Source organism: Epinephelus fuscoguttatus, linkage group LG7 (assembly GCF_011397635.1).
Source record: "Epinephelus fuscoguttatus linkage group LG7, E.fuscoguttatus.final_Chr_v1".
Taxonomy (NCBI): domain Eukaryota; kingdom Metazoa; phylum Chordata; class Actinopteri; order Perciformes; family Serranidae; genus Epinephelus; species Epinephelus fuscoguttatus.
Window position 1 is genome coordinate 12,793,059 of NC_064758.1, and position 8,839 is coordinate 12,801,897.

Here is an 8,839-nt window from a genome sequence, read left to right on the forward strand (position 1 = left end):
ACGACTTTGAACATGATTTTGGAGAGTTTCTTGTAGCGGACACAGACCCAGAGCCATACCTGTTTGAGCCGGAGCATACAGATGAGGAACTCCATGTGTTTGATCCTGAGTGGGCGAGAAGAGAGACTGAATGCAGAATGGGATTCGGTGCTACTGCTACCATCACTGGGGAGATATATCATCAGGAGGAAAAGCGCTGCAGAGAGTGCATTACAAGGAGTGAAGTTGCGTCTTCTTTTCCTTGCAGATGACGGGTCGGGTTCATTCTCTCCTGTTGCGTGGTAAGTGTGGTCCATTCGCAAACTTTATAACTTTATAAATCCTCCTCCTTCTTCCTTCCTTCGGCTGTCTTTGTTGGTTCATTTATACTCTGGCTGGCTGGATTGTCTGCTCGGTCTGCCGTATATACATGGCGGTGCAAGATGGCGACCTCTCTAAAGCAAGACCCTTGCTATATATATTTATATATATGTATATATATATATATACATATAAAAAGCATAATTATAAGGCTACGACAACCAAACAAATTTTATTTTATAGCCATTATACACTTATATAAACATATTAATGGGTAGAAGATTCAGATTCAGATTCAGATTGACAATAAACCATGCCAAATATTACACACTGGCCCTTTAAGACTAGTGCAGTGCCCGCACAGAACATACCTGTTTGTTACAGGCGGATTGGTTGGTCTTTGATATTGCTGTTTGTAGCATCCTCGAGAACAACTTATCTAAGCAACTTTACATTTGACGCTGCGCTTCCTTGGGTCTTGATCAATACACCCACCATGACATAGTTGCATCCCCTAGCAATGCTGGAGTTTTATGCATCATTTGCTTAAAGGGATAGTTCGACATTTTGGCAAATTCGCCTATTGCCGTAATCCCTATAGACATATGAGTAGGTACATTACCTTTAATTGTCAGTGCGTGCTGTTCTGAGATCGGTAGGGCAGAGCTGCCTGCTGAAATGCCAGGCTTTCTTATCATGGTGTCTCATCTACAAACATAATTTTTCACCTCATAACTACTTTATATGGACTAACAAGGACATCTTATTCAAACACAAATCTCTTTTTTTTGGAATATTGGTTTCACAATAATATTGTATTGGTAAATCAGTTGTTCAATAGGGATGGTCTTCTTTTTACTCATGAAGAGTTTATGTCAGAATATAATATCCCTGTAACACCTGCGGATTATGCCAAAGTCTTTGGTTTCCTCTGGAATCTGTATGCTGTTTAAATCTCAACCAAGGATTAATTCTCAATAGATGCCCTTGTTATCTCCAGCAGACACTGTCGTAGGCAAAGTTTGTTTTTCTGGGTATTCTCGTAACAACAACAGTTACATAAGAGCTCTGTTTTTGTTTTTTTTGTTTTGTTTTGGCTTTTTTTTGTGGGCGGGGGGGGTATATTGCTGTGTGTGTGTGTGTGTGTGTGTGGAGGGCGGGTGTTAGTGGGTTCAACGACGAATCGCATTGTTGATTTATCACATCACATGATCTGGATATTGTAATGTGGACCCAGAATAGACCCTGCACATATAAAGTTTGGTGTAGCCATAGCAACGCCCTTTACAAGCCTGCCAATACAAGCAAGTGCTGATAGTGGGTTAGCTTCCTACCTTTCGTTTCTAACCGAGGGGGGTCCTCAACACAACGTGAATTAGGAACTGGCTCGTTCACTCTAAAGAGCCGGTTCACTCGTTCACTGGGCAAGCACTTATCCATAACATAACCACAACATATTTAGCTGAGCAAAATACACAACGATCACTTAAGTTACCATGTCTGCTCATTTTGTGATGCAGACAGATGGTATGACAGTATCTTTGAAGAAGAAGCGTTTGAACTATTCCTGAGCTTCTGCGCTCCATCCTTTCAGCGTAGTCCTCTGGTAAAAAATGGCAGGAGCACACAAACATTTTCCGGACCGTTTCCACAGGCGTGTTGGGGTCAATGTCCAGCACAAATAGCCATTGTTTCATCCTGTCCGTATTACTGGTTGGAACTACGTGAAGCTTCACTTTGCTCCATGTCTTCGGCTTGTTACTGCAACCTTATGCATGAGTAAACCATGATTTACAAAAACACTCTGTAAACTTTCCTCAAACTTTCTCCTGCGTCCAGCTGACGATACCGCAAATGGCTATAAGCAATAATTACGGCACTGTCTCAGCTGCGCACTGTGTCACTCCGCCCAGTGGTTTACTCAAGAAAGTAGTTCCGAGTATTTGCTTCATGTGTCGTAATGTTACTTAATTATACATTATTATTTCATAGCGTGGGGAATGCGCAAGCCATGTGTTTTCAACTAGAGCGTTTTGGAGTCATTTGATGATGTATTTGAGCAGCTCTGTCCCACCGATCTCAGAACAGCACGCACTGACAATTAAAGGTAATGTACCTACTCATATGACTAGCTATTCGTGACCAGGTTATTTCTGGGAAAAAAGTGGTCATTTCCAAAGTTAAGCCCCCCTTCCCATTGGACGAAAAACCCATACCCCATACACCCATAACATCTGGCTTTTGCCTTTAGTGGGGAAGGTTACAACCAGCATTTATTCCTAGGACAAATGACTCTGCAGTGGTCACAGGTATTAATCGGCATACATACGGCAAACATGACACCTTGGTGGACACGGACATTTTGTCCCTTCTCCGGCATGACGGTCCATAACTTCCACCACTCTTTCATAATTTCAGCCATAAATGCCACCCATCTTTGTCCAAGCAGCACTTGAACATCGTTCAAAATTAATCGGTGCTGAGTTTGGAGAGAACCTCAATATGCAACAAAAACAAAAACGATGTTACCATTTTCACTGGCCTCTATGCTCTCTCTACTGTTTGTTAACCTGTTTCTGGCACATTTGTTAAGTCAAACATGACACACCAGTAAGGCTTTCCTGCATTAAAAAAAAACCCTCATATCGACTTTGGTGGAAAAGGGGTGTTGGATTGCTGATGTTTGAAATTATTTGAGTTTGCCACACTGGGTGCGGTTACATGATGGCTTCTCATTCGGAATAAAATAAATCTGAATGAAATCATTTTTTTCCCAGGTAGTTAACATGGGACATATTCATTCTGAATGAGGGCTTACACGGGAGATCAGTTTAATCGCCTTTTATCGCCTTTATTCGGGTCCGTGCAAGGTTTGGGGCAGGGAAGGTTTCTGATTGGATAGGGGGCAGGGTGGAAGTTACGTGTTTACGTTTACCGGAAAAAAACACTGTAGTCCTCACTCCGGATAACAAGATGCTTGACGACACCGTTCTTAGTGCCTTTTTCGGGCTTGTTTTGCTTATATTCTTGAAGCAGCAGTACGACAACAACCTTGTTCTGCTAATGCTTCATCTGTTGAGGAGGAGAAGGGAGGTAGAAGGTAGAAGAAGGGAGATAGAAGACCATGCTTTTAGAAGCTGCCATCTTGTCGCGCGCTATATACGTCATCACGTGCAAGAAATCCTTTCATTTGGAATTAGAAACAGAATATTCCAGCCCCTTACATCGAAATGAATTTCCAATCGCATTGGCCATTTTAATTCCGAATTAGGTGTTTACAAGATCACTTTTAATAGGAATGAACTTTCATTCCGAATGAAAAGGAAATTAAACTGTCCATGTAAACGCACTCAATGTAATATCTCAAGTCTCTCTTTTTTCATCTGTTCTTCAATGTAATGTACTAAGCAGAGCTTTACCCAGCATGCTGTTAGGCGGTCTAACACTTACTAGAGGTCCCCTCTCAATATACTACACAGTGTGTACATAATGCACGATAGGAAATATGTCCCATACATCTCAAGAGCTCACACTCCACACTGCACTTCCTTTGGTTCTCGGCAAATGCCTGCCAAGCATGAAGTTGATCAGATGGATGGTTGTCAAGAAAATCAAATCAAAGGACAGACAAACAGAAACTTTGCATTTTAGTTAGATACCGTTCACACTAACAGGCAAGTTTTAGAATCTTCATATGTGTTCCCTGTGGAAGAGAACCTATCTACAGTACCTGGAAAACCAATACAGATGCACAAAGAAGATGCAAAGTCCACACAGAAAAGCATCCAGCAGTGGTGGTTAGGTTAAAAAAAAAACAGAACCTTCTTGCTGCTGGAGCCACCGCTAACCACAGAGCCACCGAACACCATGAAAGTGTTCCCGTGTGACTAAAGGGGTTGACGTGGAGGCAGTGGTGGTTTCTAGCTGGAGCCCCTCGGCCACCACAAGTTCCTTCCAGTCCCTTGATGTCCTGTTTGTTTTCTCTTTTGTCAGAGCATAGTGTGTCGACTGGTTACTGGCCAGAGGCTGTCAGGAAGGAAGAGACTGACCACAAACTGTCCTGCGGTCACAGATGCAGTGAAATCTGCCAGTGTGTGTGTGTGTGTGTTTGACAGAGACCAAGAGACATAAAGCCTTATTCCTCTATAGGTCTATATTTTTGACATAACACTACCTACACATATATGCACTCACAACTGAGAACTTACTGACTTTGCCCTCAAATATTTAAGCCATTTGCCAGATGTCAGTATATACAGTATATAAAGTATATACAGAAAAAAAACTGAGATACTTTCTTGGCAATATTGTGGTCTTTACTTCATGCTATATGTAGTGCAGCATATGTAAACAGTTTGAAGCACAAAACGTCCTGTACAAACCATGAAGCTCTCGTCATTTCTTTACTCTGTATCAGAAACACTTGCCTTCCCAATTTGCAAAGGAAACTGTCACTGTGCTACTACAAAATACTTATATCTCCAAAGTTTAAGATGCTCTGAATAAGAGAAAAATAGATTTTGAAGTATGCAATGTTTTTCATGCATTTTTGATGGGTTAGAATGCATTTTTGTGATCATTTGGCTTGAACCAATTTCCTCCACACAAGGGACAATGTCAGCACAAAGAGTTGTTTTTTGACAATGTCAGCAGTCATAAAAATAGGTTTATAGTCAGCATCTGTGTGTATCGAGAGGTGGTGAGAGGGTTGATAGAAAGACGGGAAAGGAGAAATGTATATGTTAAAGATAAAATGAGGGTAGATGGTAAACGGCTGACAAAAGACATCCAGAAACCTGGAAAAAGTCCAGCTGGTTAGAGGCCACCGCTGAACCGATTGACCGTCCTTTCGCCCACGCAGCCTTACACAGCGAGCCAGGGCCAAAGGTAATATTGAGGGACACCAAACTCCAAACACACCTCGCTCTGAAACAAAAGTTGGACGCTGGGAAGAAACCAGGGAACTAAACGTGGATTTTTTTCTTTCTCTCTGTGATGTGAGACTATAAATATTAGACAGTGCCTCCTGGGCCATCACTTTACTGGACTTTACTGGACAGTCACATAAGATTTGAACGGTGAAACCAGCAGAAGTCAGAATTAGAGAGATAAGAAAACAGGTTGGAAGACTTGATAATCTTTTTCATTTTTTTACAATGTTACATTCAGTAAGTACCACTCATGGATGCTCTCCATCGCTGGTGTTTGCTTTATGTTTGCCCCTCATCCTTCTGTTGAACGACGGATACTCAGAAGCCTCTATGTACCACATAAAAGGTAAGACCTACTCCAGCTTCCCTGCAGAAATATTACAGAAAAATCATTTGTTAGTGCGCCCCAGCCCATTCCCAGCATTGCTACTTTCCATCCGGAAAGCAGAGATCAACACTTGCGTTATGACTTACCTCCAGCCATTAAGCCAAACCCAACTGGCTGACCGCAGACTATGTCCTCTATCCCCTGACCTTGCATTCAGGCCCTGTGGGGCTCTTTGCAGCAGATCAGTGTGTTCCTATTGATCCCCTTCTCAAGGTGACTGACATACCCCTGAGGATAGTTCCCGCAGCCTGCAGGAATGGGAGGATAATTCACTCTGGATGTTAGATTTGGACATTAATGTGCCTGACCTCTTGCAGCAGGGCTTTTGTATTTTGCCACGAGGGCAGACATTTATAGAATCTGCAAAGGTTTGATGTTACTTCCTGTAAGAGAGGAATACTGTCACCTAGCAGGGTCATACACGGAACTGGAAAGCAAAAGAATGGATTAAATTGTGGACCCAAAAGAGAGTTGATATGTCATTGCGGTGCTCATTTCTTCCACAGGAATGTGTTTATATAAAGACAAGCACTACAAACCAGGAGAGTCTTTCAGGAGAGGCTGTGACAAATGCTTCTGTCATGACTTTGGTTTTTATTGCTTCGCGTAAGTAGATTATTCACTTCAGGTCATAATAATTGATTTCAATTATATAAAGTCTCGCTTATGGGAATTCTGTCATCGTGAATATTACTCTTATCCTCTCCTCCTCTAACATGTCTCCTATCTGTCCTTCTCTGTCCTTCCAGGCCGATGAAGCCCACCTCTTGGCCCAGGAAGTGTCGTCGGATCAGGACAGAATGTGGTTACACAGTCGTTTATAAAGAAAACCCACAAGTGGAGTGCCGAGCTTACAGCTGGATAGGATGACTTGCTTGGCTTTACTTTTAAACTATTTTAAACATGTAGATGTTCTGCATAGTAAATACTGTGTATATACTGTACTGTTGTCAAACTTTGGTTCTGAACAGCATGATATTATTGCTATAAGTTTGATGAGGACAAATCAATTCATAATTTGATGCTAAAGGTCTCACTAAATACAAGATGGATGAAAGAGGGTGTCATCTCTACAGGTCAAGCTGCCATTATTTGATTTCTGCCTTGTCTTTTACACATGAATTTAGTCAGACGATGATCAATTTAATCTGATCTGATATTTACATCTTAAGGGCTTTGCTTTATAAGAGATTCAGCATGTTAGAAAGGTTAGTTATGTTTAAGAACAGCATCAAAACATTTCATAATACAGTAGGCTACTGCATGGTGCATGAAAGTGGTACAGATATGAACTGTATTAGTATTAAAAGAGCTAATGTTATCTATAGTCTGATGAATGATTGCCTGTTGTAAGAGGCTAATGGGTCAAAATGACAGTACTGTAATGTGTAGTGTTGAGAGGAGGTTAAACCACAATAAAAGTAGCATGTGATGTGAAACTGACGATGACAGAAAACGGTCAAACAAAAGAGTCAATATAGAATGTATGGATGGATATTTTACTGCGCAGGATTTTTTATTTTTCTACTTTATTTGTAAATTTTTGTTTATTCCCTTTTTATTATTGGTAAAACAGTTCAACTCTGCTACATGCAGAGCTACTATGGAGCTACTATATGACATCATCCATTGGTTTGTGGACTGCTGTTTTGAAGCCTTGAGTTTGGCATCATGGCAGTAGCCATCTTGATTTTCTGAAGCCAGAAGTGATTGTATTTGGAGAAGAGGCTGAGCTGTGGAGAAGCAAGGGATGGATCTAGCTTATAGACTGCACCAACCAGTAGCTATTTTTTTGGCAAATATGTCAGTAGCCTCACAGACAGCCTGTCAATCAAGTAACCCCGTCCTTAAATATGCATAACTTTGGGTCTTAATAAATAATAGTAATAGTAAAGTAAAATAATAGTAAAGTTGGGCAGTGGTCTATGGGAATTGACTCAGTTTAAGAGCCAGCCTCAAGTGGCCATTTGAGGAACTGCAGTTTTGGCACTTTGGAGCCCCTGAGGTTGCTGCTTGGTGGTGCATTTGCATTCATTGATTTTATTTTATTTATTTTTTTGCCACTTGGGGGCAGTAGAACCTAATTAAAACACAACATTGACATATGATCACCATATTAAGTATATATTGCTGTTTCTTCACACAGTCAGCAGCCACATAGCAACACTAGCTTTTGACAAAGTCTAATTACAAATAAAACATGTTTCTCTGGCACAAGACTGTCAAACTGGTAATAGCTAATGTTGTCTGTCTGCTGTCAGCTGCTGGGCAGGTACTGCACAGTCTGTTTTTAGAACATTTTTATTAAAAACAGTTGCCTGCTGCAGCTGGAGGCAGGGGCTGATGAGGGAGTGGTTGGCAGGCTGGAAAACCAAAACAATAACCTAAAAGAGGTAAAAGTTCATCTGTAGAGATGATATTTTTCACTATGTGCAACGCCTCTCACATTATAAAATCCTTTGATTGGTTGTTTATGTAAGAATTTGGGATTGTGCAGCTTTAAATCTCTGAAATAAAGTGCAAGAATGTTCCACGTTTTGATTGTACAATTGTCAGCCTATGGAAGTTGCCTGGAAGGTATAGAGAATTCAATTAAATACAGATTTTTTTAAAAAAAAAAGAATAAAACATGGGAAATGCATGAGAAATGTTAAATATAGCATTTCTGGTACATGACAATTAAAGGGGGAAAAACTGATGAGGAATTAAATTCCACAGGCTCATTATCATAAAACAACCTCAGAGAAACATGTTGAGTAAGTGTTCCCTGATCAGCCTCCATTAGGTTTTAATTTTGATCAGGAGCTTTCCTCTTACAACAGGAGGAGGCTCTACAACAAAACAAATCTGGACGTGTATGAAATTGAAAGTGGTGCTTAAAAAAACATCCAAATAGGCACTGTGAGGTAACATATCTCTGATCATATTATGATTACGATGAAGTTTTTTTTTAATGAAGTTGTTCTTATCCCAACCTGGTGCGTTTTGAATACTGTACAGATGTTAAAGGTCTAGTGTGTAGGATATAGTGGCATCTAGTGGTGAAGTTGCAGATTGCCACCAACTGAAACTTCTCCCATGTGCCAAGTGTGTAGGAGAACTATGGTGGCTGACCCCAGAAAACTGAATGGCCCTATCTAGAGCCAGTATTGGTTTATCCATTCTGGGCTTCTGTAGAAACAACATGGCAGATTCCATGAAAGAGGACCTGGTCTGTATT

General features: G+C 40.9%; 1 long non-coding RNA gene across 1 annotated transcript; it reads left to right on the forward strand.

The window, feature by feature from the left end:
- The first annotated feature begins 246 nt into the window (after positions 1-246).
- Positions 247-7,704, forward strand: LOC125891463 (uncharacterized). The gene is made up of 3 exons (XR_007449642.1): positions 247-281; positions 6,126-6,225; positions 6,369-7,704. It is a non-coding gene; the product is annotated as an uncharacterized LOC125891463 (long non-coding RNA).
- Positions 7,705-8,839: the final 1,135 nt, after the last annotated feature.